The 15,394-nt window shown below is 44.8% G+C and overlaps 1 protein-coding gene across 3 annotated transcripts in view; it reads left to right on the top strand.

The window, feature by feature from the left end:
* Positions 1 to 15,394, top strand: part of bean1 (brain expressed, associated with NEDD4, 1) — a 107,986-nt gene that overhangs the window by 50,829 nt on the left and 41,763 nt on the right. The gene's annotated exons all lie outside the window — the stretch shown is intronic.

Genomic DNA, 15,394 nt, shown 5'->3' on the forward strand with positions numbered 1-15,394 from the left:
CTCTGTAGAAAAAGCCTGTTTGCATTTACCCTATCTATACTCATAATTTTGTATACCTCTGTCAAATCTCCCCTCATTCTCCTACACTCCAGAGGTCCCAACCCATTGAACCTTTCCCTCAATCACGAGGAAATCCGCAGATGCTGGAAATTCAAGCAACACACAGATAGAAGTTGCTGGTGAACGCAGCAGGCCAGGCAGCATCTCTAGGAAGAGGTACAGTCGACGTTTCGGGCCGAGACCCTTTGTCAGGACTAACTGAAAGAAGAGCTAGTAAGAGATTTGAAAGGGGGAGGGGGCTCATTTACACAAAAAATAAATGCCCAGGAGTGAGGTTCCTCAACCTTCTCAAATGTCTAACTTCCTCAGTTAAGTGATTGACTTTTTGAAGGACGTCTCGGGAGTTCTCCCTGGAGTCCCAGCTCACTGAGGTGTGCTGTGTAGTCAGAATAAGGAAGCATTGCTGAGGCTTTATAAGGCTTTGGTCAGACCCCACTTGGAGTATACTGAGCAGCTTTGGGCTCCTTACTTTAAAACAAAGTGCTGGCATTGGAGAGGGTCCGGAGGAGATTCCCGACAATGACTCCAGGAATGAAAGTGTTCACGTATGAGGAAAGTTTGATGACTCTGGGCCTGTACCCGCTGGAGTTTAGAAGAATAATGGAGATTTCATTGACACCTATCAAATATTGAAAGGCCTAAATAGAGTGGATGTGGAGAGGATGTTTCTAATAGTGGGGGGAGGGGTGGTCTCGGGCCAAAGGGCACAGCCTCAGAATAGAGGGATGTCCATTTGGAATGGAGATAAGGAGGAATTTCTTTTGCCAGAGGGTGGAGAATCTGTGGAATTCATTGCCACAGATGGCTGTGGAGGCCAAGTCATTGAATGTATTTAAAGCAGAGGTTGATGGATTCTTGGTTAGTCGGGACAGCAAAGGTTATGGGGAGAAGGCAGGAGACTGGGAGTGAAAGGGATAATAATCATCGATAATGGGATGGCAGAGCAGGCTCAAATGGACTCCTATGTTGTATGGTCTTATGGTCATTGCTGTGGGAGCTTGCCGGGTACACGTAGGTTGGCTCTTGCATTTCTTTTGTTACATCAATGGACTCAGTTTAGCTGCATTCCACTGACCAGGAATGATATGGGGTTGAAGAAATGTGTTGGAAATGCAAAGTTACTCATACCTTTGATTTAATAAGGTTACTGTAAAGCAGCAAGTGGGGATTGAATAGAAAAGACTTGCTAGAATACTGAATCAGAAGTAGGTCCATTATCACCGGCCCGGCATATGTTGTGAAATTTGTTGTTTTGGGCAGCAGTACTTCACAATATATAGTAATTAAAAACTATAAATTACAATAAGTATATATTTTTAAAAAATAAGTAGTGCAAAATGAGAGGGAAAAGATAGTGAGGTAGTGTTCATGGGTTTATTGACCATTCAGAAAGCTGAGGAGAAGAAGCTGTTCCTGAATTGTTGAGTATGTGCCTTCAGGCTTCTGTACCTCCTCCTTGATCGTAGCAATGAGAAGAAGACATGACATGGGTGATGGGGTCCTTAATGATGGATGATGCCTTTTTAAGGCATTGCCTTTTGAGGATTTCCTCGATGCTGGGGAGGATATTCAGCTGCACCACACTCATACTGCTTCAGGTTTTCTATTGAGGGAGTATTGGAAAACTGATTTATTATTGATGTGTACATGATGCAATGTATAACTCATTGCATACTGTTCATACAGATCAATTCAAGGATCAAGGACAAATCTATTTGCCGTAATGATTTACATCATTATAACAAAGGGTCTCAGCCCAAAACATCGACTACACTCTTTTCCATAGATGCTGCCTGACCTTCTGAGTTCCTCCAGCATTTTGTGTGTATTGTTCTGGATCTCCAGCATCCGCAGGGTCTCTTGTGTTTACATTTATTAGGAATTTGCAATGATGTGTTGGTTAGGATGTGACATTGAACAAAGGGGTGACATGATAGAGGCTTATAGGATGGTAAGAGGCTTTGATAGAGTAGATAGCCAGCATCTTTTTTTCCCCCAGGGCAGAAATGTCAAATACAAGAGGGCATAATTTTAAGGTGGTTGGAGCAAAATATAGAGGAGATGTCAGAGATGGGGTTTTCTACACAGTGGAATGCACTATCAGGCGGTAGAGGTAGGTACATTAGAGATATTTAGAAAACTCTTTGATAGACACTGTTGAAAAGAATGGAGTTTAGAAGGCTGGGGGTGTTGGGGGGATCTTATTGAAATCTATCAAATATTGAAAGGCCTATATAGAGTGAATGTGGAGAGGATGTTTCCTATAGTGGGGGAGTCTCGGACCAGCGGGCACAGCCTCAGATTAGAAGAAACCCTTTAGGTTGGAGATGAGGAGGAATTTCTTTAGCCAGAAGGTAGTGAATCTGTGGAATTCATTGCCACAGATGGTGGTGGAGGGCAGTCATTGGGTATATTTAAAGCAGAGGCTGATGGGTTCTAGATTAGTAAGGGTGTCAAAGGTTACAGGGAGAAGGCAGGCAAATAGGTTTGAGAAGGAAAATAAATCAGCCACAATCGAATGGCGGAGCAAACTCGATGGACCAAATGGCCTAATTCTGCTTCTATGTCTTATGATGTAACAGACGACATTTTATGTCAGCTCTCTTGAGAGAGCCTTCATAAGTCCTACCTGCTGTCCCACTGCCCTCAAAGGACTGGATTAAATGGAAGACTTGGTCAGCATGTACCAGTTGGGCTGAAGGGCCTGACTCCATTCTGTATGACTCTTTTTGTGCCCTCATGGCGCTGCCAATATCAGTGCCGACCACAGCAGACGGGCTAAAGAGCTTGGATAACGGCCTGGTACTAATGGATCTGTAATTATCACTTGGCTTCCTCTGTGTTTTGGAGGCGTCCCTCTGTCCTGCTAATGGTTCGTTACAGTAAATTTTTTTGCCTACAGAAGATCTTTTGTTCTTTGTTTCACGATGATATCAGTTCAATCAAGTTCTACAAGGATTTTTCCTTTGTGCCATGTTAACACTTTGTTTACCAGACTGCTGTCTCTCAGAATAGAGTCAAGGCCCTCAGGGTCTCGCTGTGGAAGCTGGTATGGTTGCAGAACACAAACAACATGCTGGAGGAACTCTACAACTCAGGCAGCATCTGTGGAGGAGAATAAGCAGTTGATGATTCATGCCCAAATGAAGGGTCCTGTTGCAAATCGAGCTTTTCACTGCACAGAACCTTGGTAATAACAATAATAACAAACCATGCCTACATGCCTTCTCAGGTATCCAGGTCATTGTATGTCAAGCAGGAATCAATCAAGGCAACTGGACTTGCTCTGTTGTCTAGGAAACATGGAGGTGTCCATTCCAGCGTCCTCTGTCAAAAAGTTTGTTCGTTCTTCCTGTGTGTGTGTGTGTGTGTGTGTTTCCCCCGGGTGTTCTGGTCTCCTCCCACAAGATACGCTTGATGGTAGGGAGGCTAGTGCCCATGACAGAGTTGGCTGAATTTACAACTCTCTGTGTCTCCACAACAGTTCACAGCTCCATTCATGAAAAGATAAGATTAATGACCCTCTCATTACCTCTACGGCTCTTAATGACCCTCGTGTGATTGATATACCTTTAAACAACTCATAGAGTTTATAAGCCAGTAAACTACGCACCATGGATCAGAACTGAAGAAGCCTCTCAGATGAGTGGTGAAGCATCTGCTAGACCACACAGCAAGTCCAGTAGCCTTGATTTACTACTGCTTGATAAATAATAATTAACTTATTTACCAATTGGCTGGAAGAAATCAGCAAGTCGAGCAACACCCATGGGACTTTCTCTATAAGTGAAGCACTTTATTCTGCATCCTGTTATTGTTTTCCCAAGTACTACCTCGATGCGCTGATGTGATGAAATGATCTGTATGGACGGCATGTAAACTGTGTTTCCCTGTCGCTCGGTATATGGGTACCACAATAACAGGACATTATTACAGCTCTAGGCATCTGAGACCAGAGTTCAATTCCAGTGTCTTCTGTCAGGTGGAATAGCGGGTAGTGTTGAGGAAACAGAGAGCCTGCAGAGAGACTTAGATAGTTCAGGGGAATGGGCAAAGAAGTGGCAAATGAAATACAATGTTGGAAAGTGTATGGTCATGCACTTTGGTGGAAGAAATAAATGGGCAGACTATTATTTAGATGGGGAGAGAATTCAAAATCGAGATGCAAAAGAACTTGGGAGTCCTTTTGCAGGATGCCCTAAAGGTTAACCTCCAGGTTGAGTCGGTGGTGAAGAAGGCAAATGCAATGTTGGCATTCATTTCTAGAGCTATAGAATACATTATACTTTATTGTCGCCAAACAATTGATAATAGAACGTACAATCATCACAGCGATTTTTGAATATAAGAGCAGGGATGTGATGTTGAGGCTCTATAAGGCACTCGTGAGACCACACGTGGAGTATTGTGTGCAGTTTTGGGCTCCTTATTTTAGAAGGGATATACTGACATTGGAGAGGGTTCAGAGAAGATTCACAAGAATGATTCCAGGAATGAAAGGGTTACGGTAGGAGGAACGTCTTGGGCTGTATTCCCTGGAGTTCAGGAGAATGAGGGAGGATCTCATAGAAATATTCCGAATGTTAAAAGACCTGAACAGATTAGATATGGCAAAGTTATTTCCCACGGTAGGAGATTCTAGGACAAGACAGCACGACTTCAGGATTGAAGGACGTCCATTTAGAACTGAGATGCGGAGAAATTACTTTATTCAAAAGGTGGTAAATTTGTGGAATTTGTTGCCATGAGCAGCTGTGGAGGCCAAGTTGTTGGGTGTATTTAAGACAGAGATAGATAGGTTCTTGATTAGCCAGGGCATCAAAGGGTATGGGGTGAAGGCAGAGGAGTGGGGATGACTGGAAGAATTGGATCAGCCCATGATTGAATGACGGAGCAGACTCAATGGGCCGAATGGCCTACTTCTGCTCCTATGTATTATTATTATTATTATTATTTCTTTCTTTTTGCATTTGCACAGTGTGTTGTTTTTTACTACACTGGTTGAACGCCCAGTTGGTGTGGTCTTTCATTGATTCTATTATGGATTTCTTGAGTATGCCTGTGAGAAGATGAATCTCAGGGTTGTTTATGGTAACATACATGTATTTTGATAATAAATTTACTTTGAACTTTGAAATGGGAATCAGTTGTGCGTACACACACATGCACACACAGACAAACAACATCACGTGCGTGTGCTCAAAAACTCCACGACACGTGTTCATAGGCAAATCACACCTCACGCGCTCTCACAGATGCACGTACTTTATTACTTTATTACTTTATTGCTTTATTGTCGCCAAACAATTGATACTAGAGCGTACGATCATCACAGCGATTTTTATTTCTGTGCTTCACGCTTCCTGGAGTACAAATCAATAGTAAATATAATAAAAATTTAAATTATAAATCATAAATAGAAAATAGAAAAGGGAAAGTAAGGTAGTGCAAAAAAAACCGAGAGGCAGGTCCGGCCCAGATCCGGGTCAGGATCCATTCAGCAGTCTTATCACAGTTGGAAAGAAGCTGTTCCCAAATCCGGCCATATGAGTCTTCAAGCTCCTGAGCCTTCTCCCGGAGGGAAGAGGGACAAAAAGTGTGTTGGCTGGGTGGGTCGTGTCCTTGATTATCCTGGCAGCACTGCTCCGACAGCATGCAGTGTAAAGTGAGTCCAAGGATGGAAGATAGGTTTATGTGATATGCTGGGCTGTGTTCACGATCTTCTGCAGCTTCTTCTGGTCTTGGACAGGACAACTTCCATACCAGGTTGTGATGCACCCTAGAAGAATGCTTTCTACGGTGCATCTATAAAAATTAATGAGGGTTTTAGGGGACAGGCCAAATTTCTTTAGCTTTCTCAGGAAGTAAAGGCGCTGGTGGGCCTTCTCGGCAGTGGACTCTGTTTGGTTGGTCCAAGTCAGATCATTTGTGATATTGACCCCGAGGAACTTAAAGCTTTTGACCTGTTCCACTTGTGCACCACTGATGTAGATGGGGTCATGTGGTCTGCTACTCCTTCTGAAGTCAACAACCAATTCCTTCGTCTTGCTGACGTTGAGGGATAGGTTATTGTCTTCGCACCTCTGTACTCAAACTCATCATTACCCGAGATACGGCCTACAATTGTTGTGTCATCAGCAAACTTATATATTGAGCTTATACATAGGTAAGGAGCATCATTCCCCACCCCACCCCATGCACACACGAACCACACATGCAAGCACACAACATGCACTAATCAGAACATGCACAAACACATACAGTACAACAATGAAGCACAGCACAGCGCTCGCAGTGTGTATACAGTACACTCATTTACAAACTGACTCATTCTCACTCGCACACAGGCAAGCCATTAACACCCTCCCACTGTGACACACCACAGAATGATTAATTCTGTTGTGCTTCTCCTGAAGCCCGTGTGGTTGGCACAGGATGGTGGTGCATGTACTTCAACAAAAATGAACCGTCTCCATGCATCTGTGGAGATGTTGAGGAGGGAAAGGGAAAGAGGGATAGAAAGAGGAATAAGATAGGGGGAGGGAAGGAGGGAGAGATACAGAGATAAAGGGACAAAGGGAGTGAGAGAGTTACAAGGGGGGAGACAGAAAAAAATGACGAAGAGACAGACAGAAGGAGTGTGTGTATGTGAGAGAGAGAGAGACAGTGAGACACAGACAAGGAGAGAGCCATAGACTTTTAGAGTGCTAGAGGAAGAGATATAGAGGCAGAAACAGAGAGAGAAGGAGAAAGGGGGAGAGATAGAGAGAGACAACAAACAGAGGGGGATAGAGAGAGAGAGAGAGAACTCAAGGTCACTGAATGCATCCAACAGCCTGAAAATGTTCCTGTGTAAAATTCCTATTTTAAGAAGCCCTGCCCCTCCTCAGCTGGCACATGGGATTGTGGGATTGTTGGGCTCATTACGTTATTTTCATCGTTTCTTATACAGTGTGTTGTGTTGGTGCAGAGGCCGTTCACCGACAGCACTGAACGTAGTTGTCAGGGTGGCCCCGACCGGAGCCTTACCACCACTCCTATCATCTCCACTCCCTGGATGGGATGTTCATAAGCACTGCTGGGAACTTCCTCCTGTGTATCCTGCAGTGGCTGTTTTCTGATAATCTAACTCAGAAAAACAAATTGTTTAAACAACTCAGAAGTTAAAGTAAATTTATTATTAAAGTATCTGTAGTATATCTACATTGTGCGCTGCTACCACCACATCTTTGGATGTGTTGGTTGTTAACACAAATGAGGCATTTCACTATTTGTTTCAATGTACCTGGGATAAATAAATCTGAATCTTAAATATCTTACTATATACTACTTACTTACCTACAAGGAAATCACCCCTACTGGGGCATAGGCTGCCGATAGCAGCTCGCCAGAGTCCCTTGTCCTGGGCCAGTCTTTCGGTGTTCCAAGGTGTAGCAGCTGAAGATCCTTCCTCTCCCAGGGGTGAGGTCTTTGGAGCTTCTGTTGGTGTTTCTGAAGCTCTGGCTTTTTATGGGATGAGGTTTCTAGCCCCATGCCCAACCTTGAAACTGAGCCTCTATGTTGTGGGATCAGTCCAGAATTGAGGTAAGTGAAGTTATCCATGCAGGTTGAGGAGCCTGATGGTTGAACCTGGTGAAGTGAGACATAAAACTCTCGTACCTCCTTCCTGCTGGTAGCAGTGTGAAGAGAGCATAGCCTGGATGCTGGGTTTCCTTGATGATGGAGGCTGCTTTGCTGAGGCAGTATATCCAGCCAAGAGCAGTGCCCGTTGGATATCGCCCGTTCCAAACCTCTCTCTCCAGGGCCTTCAACAAGGATGTTACCAAGACTAGAGTGCCCTGGAGTTCTAGGGGAGGTTGGCCAGGCTATATTCCTTGGAAATAGGAGAATGAGGGGTGACCTGATAGAAATATTATGAGGTGGGCAATAACAATCTTTTCCCCAGGGTAGGGGAGTCCAAAACTAGGCTGTAACAATCTTTTCCCTGGGGTAGGGGAGTCCAAAACTAGGGTGCACTGATTTAGGGTGAGAGGGGAATGATTTAAAAGGGACTTGAGGGGTAACTTTTCATACAGAGGGTGGTGAGTGAATAGAAGGAGCTGCCAGAGGAAGTGGTTGAGGCAGATACAACAGTTTCACTGTAGAAGCAATTGACGGTATACAGTACCTTGCAAAAGTCTTCAGCACTTGTATATAACTAGGGTGCCTGAGAGTAACCTTATGTACTGTACTGTACTGCTGCCGCAAATTTCATGACATATGTGCGTGATGATAATCCTGATTCTGATATGGGTCTCTATTGTGGACTGAGAGTGGGAAAGGCACAGGGAGAGGGGAATCGTGGTTGGGAAAAGGGGAAGGGGGAGGGGAGGGAGTGGGAAGCGCCCCAGAGAGACATTCTGTGATGATCAATAAAACAATTTTTTGGAATCAAATTACCTTGCCTGGTGTCTCAGGGCTGGGTGTGTCTGCACCTGCGCCAACCCCTGCTCCAGGCACACCTTCTCTGCCACATGTCCCACACCCCTCCTGTGGCACTCCACCCTCGCCATTCCCAACATCCTTTGCTTCTGCCAGATTTGCAAACTCGCTATCTGTGCCAATGCAGTACTGTGCAAAAGTCTTAGGCACCCTAGCTGTATGTATATATATATATGTACCTAAGACTTTTGCCAGTATTGTACATAGGGCAGTGGGGTTTTGAGGGATATGGGCCAAACACGGGAAGATGGGGCTAGCTGGGTGGGCACCACATTGTCATGGACTGTATCCATGAACTGTTCTAGATGACTCTATGACCTGAGATGTGGCCTGACAGAGGTAAATGAAACTATATGAAGCATAGATAGGTTAGACGGTCAAAATCTGTTTTCCATGGTGGTGGTGAGAGGGAGGTTTGAAGGAGATCTGAAGGGTGAATTTTTCTCATGTGCGTAGTTGGTATGGGGAATGATCTTCTAGAGGAGTTGGTGGAGGCAAGAATATTAGCAACATTTAAGATACATCTGTACAGGTTCTTGAAGAGGACACACTAGCAGCTCGACTTTATTAGGAGCTTGAGGAGATTTGGTACGTCACCAAAGACGCTTGCAAATTTTTACAGATGTACCACGGAGAGCACTCTGACTGGTTGTCTCACCGACTGTATGGAAGTTCCAGTACGCAGGATCGTAAGAGGCTGCGGAGGGTTGTAGACTCAGCCACCATTGAGGACATCTTCAAATGGTGATGTCCCATGAAGGTGGCATCCATCACTATGGACTCTCGCCACCAGGGACATGCTCTCTTCCCATCATGATCATCAGAGAGGAGGTACAGGAGCCTGAAGACACACATTTAACATTCTAGAAACAGCTTCTTCCCCTCTGGCATCAGGTTTCTGAATGGTCCAGGAACACTACCTCACTATCCTTCTTTTGCACTGTTGATGTATTCACTATCTTGCATTGTAACTTCTAGTAATTTTTTATGTTTTGCACTGTACAGCTGCCACAAAGCAACAAATGACGCAACATATGTCACTGATAACAAACCTGATTCTCGTTCTGATTTAGCAGGGCAGAGAGGGAGATGGAATTAATGCAAGCAAGTAGAATTACTATAGATGGGCACAATGGTTAGCATCAACACAGTGGGCCAAATGGCCTGTTTCTGATTTGTACACTCCATGGCTATGATCCAGACACAAGGGCTTTTAAGACTCGTTCGAAGCTTGTTATTGCCAGATTTCGCAGACCCACTGTCTCCTTGGGTTATCCCTCGAAGTTTCAGTAATGTAATTATTACAAATAGTGAGTTCTATTATTGGCCATTTTAGCTGTTTTCAGCACTTAATTAGAACATAGAACAATACAGTACAAGCCCTTCAGCCACAATATTGTGCCGACCATTTCACCTACCATAAGATTAATCTAACACTTTTCTCCTACTTAGCCCTCCTTTTTTCTATCATCCATGAACCTATCTAAGAGTCTCCACCACCACTGCTACCCAATGCACTGCCTCTGACTTCCCCTTCTATGCTGTTCTCCGATCATCTTAGAAGTATGTCTTCTCATAGTAGCCATTTCTGCCCTGGGAAAATGTCTTTGGCTGACCATTTTGTCTCTTATCATCTTGTACACCTCTATAAAGTCACCTCTCATCCTCCTTCAATTCCAAAGAGAAATTCCCTAGCTCACTCAATCTATCCTTCTAAGATGCACTCTCTAATCCAGGCAGCATCCTGGTAAACCTCCTCTGCACCCTCTCTAAAGCTTCTACATCTTTTCTATAATTGTTAGAGCTGCAGTAAGTGTTGGTGTGAGGCAGGACCTGGGTATTCTTGTAATCTGTCACTGAAAGCAAACATGCTGGTATGGCAGGTAGTTCAGAACTCCAGGGCTAGCCGGAAGCTCAACCCAGCACAGCAGGAAAGTGTGCAAGGAGCCGGCCGGATTTGAACCCAGGACCACTGCCACTACACCACCTTTCATGCCTAGCCATTAATCTGCCTAGTCCCATAGTCCCACCGAGCTACATCCAGACCATATCGTATCCGTGTACCGATCCAAATTTCTCTTAAAGATTACAATCGACCCCTCATCCACCACTTGCACTGGCAGTTCGATCCACACTCTTAACGCCCCTGAAGATTTCTTTCATGCTCCTCTTAAACATTTCACCATTCATCTTTAACTCATGACCTCTAGTTGACGTCTCGGTAGAAAAAGCCTGTTTGCATTTACCCTATCTATACCCCTGATAATTTTGTATACTTCTATCAAATCACCCATTATTCTCCTACATTCCAGGGAATAAATTCCAAATCTATTTAAGAACATTTGGACAGGTACCTAGGTAGAAAAGACTAAAGAGATATGGGCCAAATGCAGGCAAATGGCGTTAGCTCAGGTGGGCAATTTGGTCAGCATGGACAATAGATTAGATTAGATTATGAGGACACGCAGTCCTCTTTTATTGTCATTTAGTCATGCATGCATTACGAAATGATACAATGTTCCTCCAGTGTGATATCACAGAAACACAAGACAGACCAAGACTGAAAAACTGACAAAAACCACATAATTATAACATATAGTTACAACAGTGCAACAATACCATAATTTGATAGAAGAACATACCATGGGCACGGTAAAAAAAAAGTCTCAAAGTCTCTCGGAAGTCCCAACATCTCACGCAGACGGTAGAAGGGAGAAACTCTCCCTGCCATGAGCTTCCAGCGCCGCAAACTTGCTGATGCAGCATCCTGGAAGCATCCGACCACAGTCTGACTCTCAGTCCTTCCGAAAACTTCCAGCCTCCAACCAGCCCTCCGACACCGAGCACCGAGCACCATCTCTGCCGAGTGCTTTGACCCCAGCCCCAGCTGCCAGCAACAGGCAAAGCCGAGGATTTGGGGCCTTCCCTTCGGAGGTTCTCGATCACACGGTAGCAGTGGCAGCGAACTGGGCATTTCAGAAGTTTCTCCAGATATTCCTATGTGCTTCTCACGTCCATCTCCATCAAGTCAGGATTGTGCACGGCCCCTATTTAACAAATACGATATCATTTCACCGAAGATGCTGTCATCTTCTCCTCCCTCCTTAGAACTTGTACTCAGTAGCTACTTTATTAGGTACACCCGTACACCTTGTTAATCAAAATATCCAAGCAGCCAACCATGTGACAACAACTCAATGCATAAAAGCATGCAGACGTGGTCAAGAGGTTCAGTTGTTGTTCAGACCAAATATCAGCCTGGGAAAGAAATGTGATCTAAGTGACTTTGACTGTGGAATGATTGTTGGTATTTGATAGGGTCGTTTGTGTATCTCAGAAACGGCTGATTTCCTGGGATTTTCACATATAGCTTTCACTAGAGTTTACAGAGAATAGTGTGAAAATTAAAAATAACTTTAGTCAATGGCAGTTCTGTGGGCACCAATACATTGTTAATGAGAGAGGTCAGAGTAGAATGGCCAAGCTTGTTCAAGCTGATTGGAAGGTGACAGTAGCTCAGATAACCACATGCTACCACAGTGGTGTGCAGAGCAGTGTCTCTGAATCCACAACACAGCAGACCTTGAAGAAGATGGGCTACAGCACCAGAAGACCACACCGGCTTCTACTCCTGCAGCTAATAAAGTGTTTGCTGTGCGTATAGGCCAGTTCCCACACTCTGGAACTCTTCGACAGGGACATAGTGTTAAGATCAGAGGCATAGTGTGTGTTTGGAATGAGTGACCAGAAATTGTGTTTGAGGTGGGACATTAACAATAAAGATCTTTAAAGATTACCTTTATTTGTCACATGTACATCAAAACATACAATGAAATGTGTCACTCGCCTCAACGACCAACACAGTCCGAGGATGTGCTGGGGGCAGCCTGCAAGTGTTTCCATGCCTCCAGCACTAACATAGCATGTCCACAACTGACTAACCTGTCGCTCTTTGGAACGTGGGGGGAAACAAAAGAACCTGGAAGAAACTAACGTGGTCGTGAGCAAAACGTACAAACCCCTTACAGCCAGCGCCGGGGACTGAACACAGACCTCTGGCGTTGTAAAGTGATTCACTAGCTACTACCCCACTGTGCCACTGGGTTACAGACATCTCCAGCTGGTATGGACACTGCAGTGCACAGGATCACACAAAGCCTGAAGCCCCACAGCCATCTATAGGAATAGCACGTCCCCTCCAACATCAGATTTGTGAGCAGTGCCTCGCTATTCCTCGTTCTCTCTTTGTCTGTTTATTTTTGTAACTTAGTAATTTTTATGTCTTGCTCTGTACCGCTATTACAGAAGATCAAACTTCACAATGCATGTCAGTGATAATCAACCTAATCCTGATTCTGAAATGCAGACTGATGGACCAACTCACTGGGCAACACAGTTAGCATGGACGAGATGGGCCGACAGGCCTTTTTCCATGCTGAATGACTCCATAAGTTTGTCACTCAAAACGGCACACAATACTCCAAGAGTAATCCCATCACGTCCTGTACTATCTGGACAGTTCTGATCCTCTAAGTCAGCACACCATCTACAAACTGCAGATGTGCACACCATAGAGGGAGTGCAGAGGAGACTTACAAGGATGTTGCCTGGATTGGGGAGCATGCCTTAAGAGAATAGGTTGAGTGAACTCGGCCTTTTCTCCTTGGAGTGACAGAGGATGAGAGGTGACCTGATAGAGGTGTATATGATGATGAGAGGCATTGATTGGGTAGATAGCCAGACGCGTTTTCCCAGGGCTGAAATGGCTAACATGAGGGGGCATAGTTTTAAGGAGCTTGGAAATGGGGGATGTCAGAGGTAAGTTTTTCACACACAGAGTGGTGGCTGTGTGGAATGCACTGCCAGTGATGGTTGTGGAAGCGGATACAATAGGGTCTTTTAAGAGCCTCTTAGATAGGTACATAGAAAAATAGAGGGCTATGTGGTAGGGAAATTCTAGGCAGTTTCCAGAGTAGGTTACATGGTCAGCACAACATTGTGGACAAATGGCCAGTAACGTGCTGTAGATTTCTATGTTCTATGTTCTATAAACCTCATTCTGCAGCTATCCCCACCTGTACTAATCCTATTTACCTCGCAGAAGGTCATTGGCTTTCTGTGCTGGTCCAAGTGCTTCTAAAGTTTGTGAGAGTCTCGTCCTCCAGCACTCTGTCAATCAGATTCAGATTTCGATTTGTTTACTTATCATGTGTTATTCGAAACATACAGTAAAATGCGCCGTTTGTTTTAACAAACAACTTAAGGAGGTGCTGGGGACAGCCCACAAGTATCGTCACGCACTCCGGCACCAACACGCCAGTCCACAATGTTCAGTAGAAAAACACGCAGCCAACGTTCAACAAGAAACAGCAACGACAATATCTGCCATGGACAGTCCCAAGCCCACCTGCAAAAGGAGGAGGGGTGGGCATGTGGCTCGTAACCCCATCCCGTAAAAACCCAGAGCTACAGAAACACTAGCAGAAGCTCCAAAGATCGCAGAGGACTCTGGCAAGCTGCTATCAGTGGCCTGTACCACAGCAGGGGTGATAGGTTTAATGAGTAACAATGACAGTGACTCAAAACAGCAACAGTAAAATAAGCTCGTTTCTTTTCCCCCCCCCCCCACCCACCTACACCCACACCCAGACAGGCCTCCCACACCAGGACGGAACACCTCCCGGCCACCAACCTCCGGTCCTCACCCCAGACCTGCAGACGTCAGGCCTCTCACTTCCAGGAGCACCGACCCAGGGGCCTGTGGAAAAATACAGAAACAGCTGAACTGCAATTACTGAAAAATTCACTGAATTACTTAACATACACTCAGTGTCCACCTGTACACCTGCTCATTAAAGCAAGTTACCTAATCAGCCAATCATGTAGCAGCATCTCAAAGCATAAAAGCGTGCAGACATGGCCTAGAGGTTCAGTTGTTGTTCAGACCAAATATCAGAATGGGGGAGAAATGTGATCAGTGACTTTGACCATGGAATAATTGTTGGTGCCGGACAGGATGTCGTCATTAATTAGTGCATCAAAGGTTGCGGGGAGAAGGCAAGAGAATGGTGTTGAGAGGAATGACAGGGGATGGACTGAATGCACTAATTCTATTTCCTGGGTCTTGTGCTTTGAGTATCACGGAAACTGCTGATCTCCTGGGATTTTCACCCACAACGGTCTCTAGACGCATAGGTTTCCAACCAGGGGTCCACAGACCGCTTACTTAATGGTATTAGTCCGTGGCGTTAAAAAAAAAGGTGGGAACCACTGCTCTAGGGTTTGCAGAGAATGGTGTGAAAAACAAAATCATCCAGTGAGCAGCAGTTTTGTGAGCAAAACTGCCTTGTTAATGAGAGAGGCCAGAGGAGAATGGCCAGACTGGTTCAAACTAACAGGAAAGTGGCAGTAACTCACATAACCACACGTTACAACAGTGCAGAGGAGCACCTCTGAACGCACAATTTGTCTAACCTTGAAGTGGATGGGCTACAAAGCAAAAGATCATGAGCACACACTCAATGGCCGCTTTATTAGGTACAGGACGAACCAAGTGAAGTGACCACCGAGTGTATATTGATAATTATATAAAAGTACAGGCAAGCATAGGAAAGTTAAACTGCTATGAAAAGTAACAATTCTATATTCTTTTTAAGAGACTCTCAGATAGACCCATGGTTGAAAGGAAAATGGAGGGCTATGTGGGATGGAAGTGTTAGATTGATCTTGGAGTGGGTTAAAAGGTCAGCACAATATTGTGGGCCGAATGGCCTGTACTGTGACCTATGTAAACACTGGCTTCCTTCCAGTTGATCCAGTTTGCTTAGCTCAAGTTCACTAGGTCGGAAAGATG

This window comes from Mobula hypostoma, chromosome 14, assembly GCF_963921235.1.
Source record: "Mobula hypostoma chromosome 14, sMobHyp1.1, whole genome shotgun sequence".
Taxonomy (NCBI): domain Eukaryota; kingdom Metazoa; phylum Chordata; class Chondrichthyes; order Myliobatiformes; family Myliobatidae; genus Mobula; species Mobula hypostoma.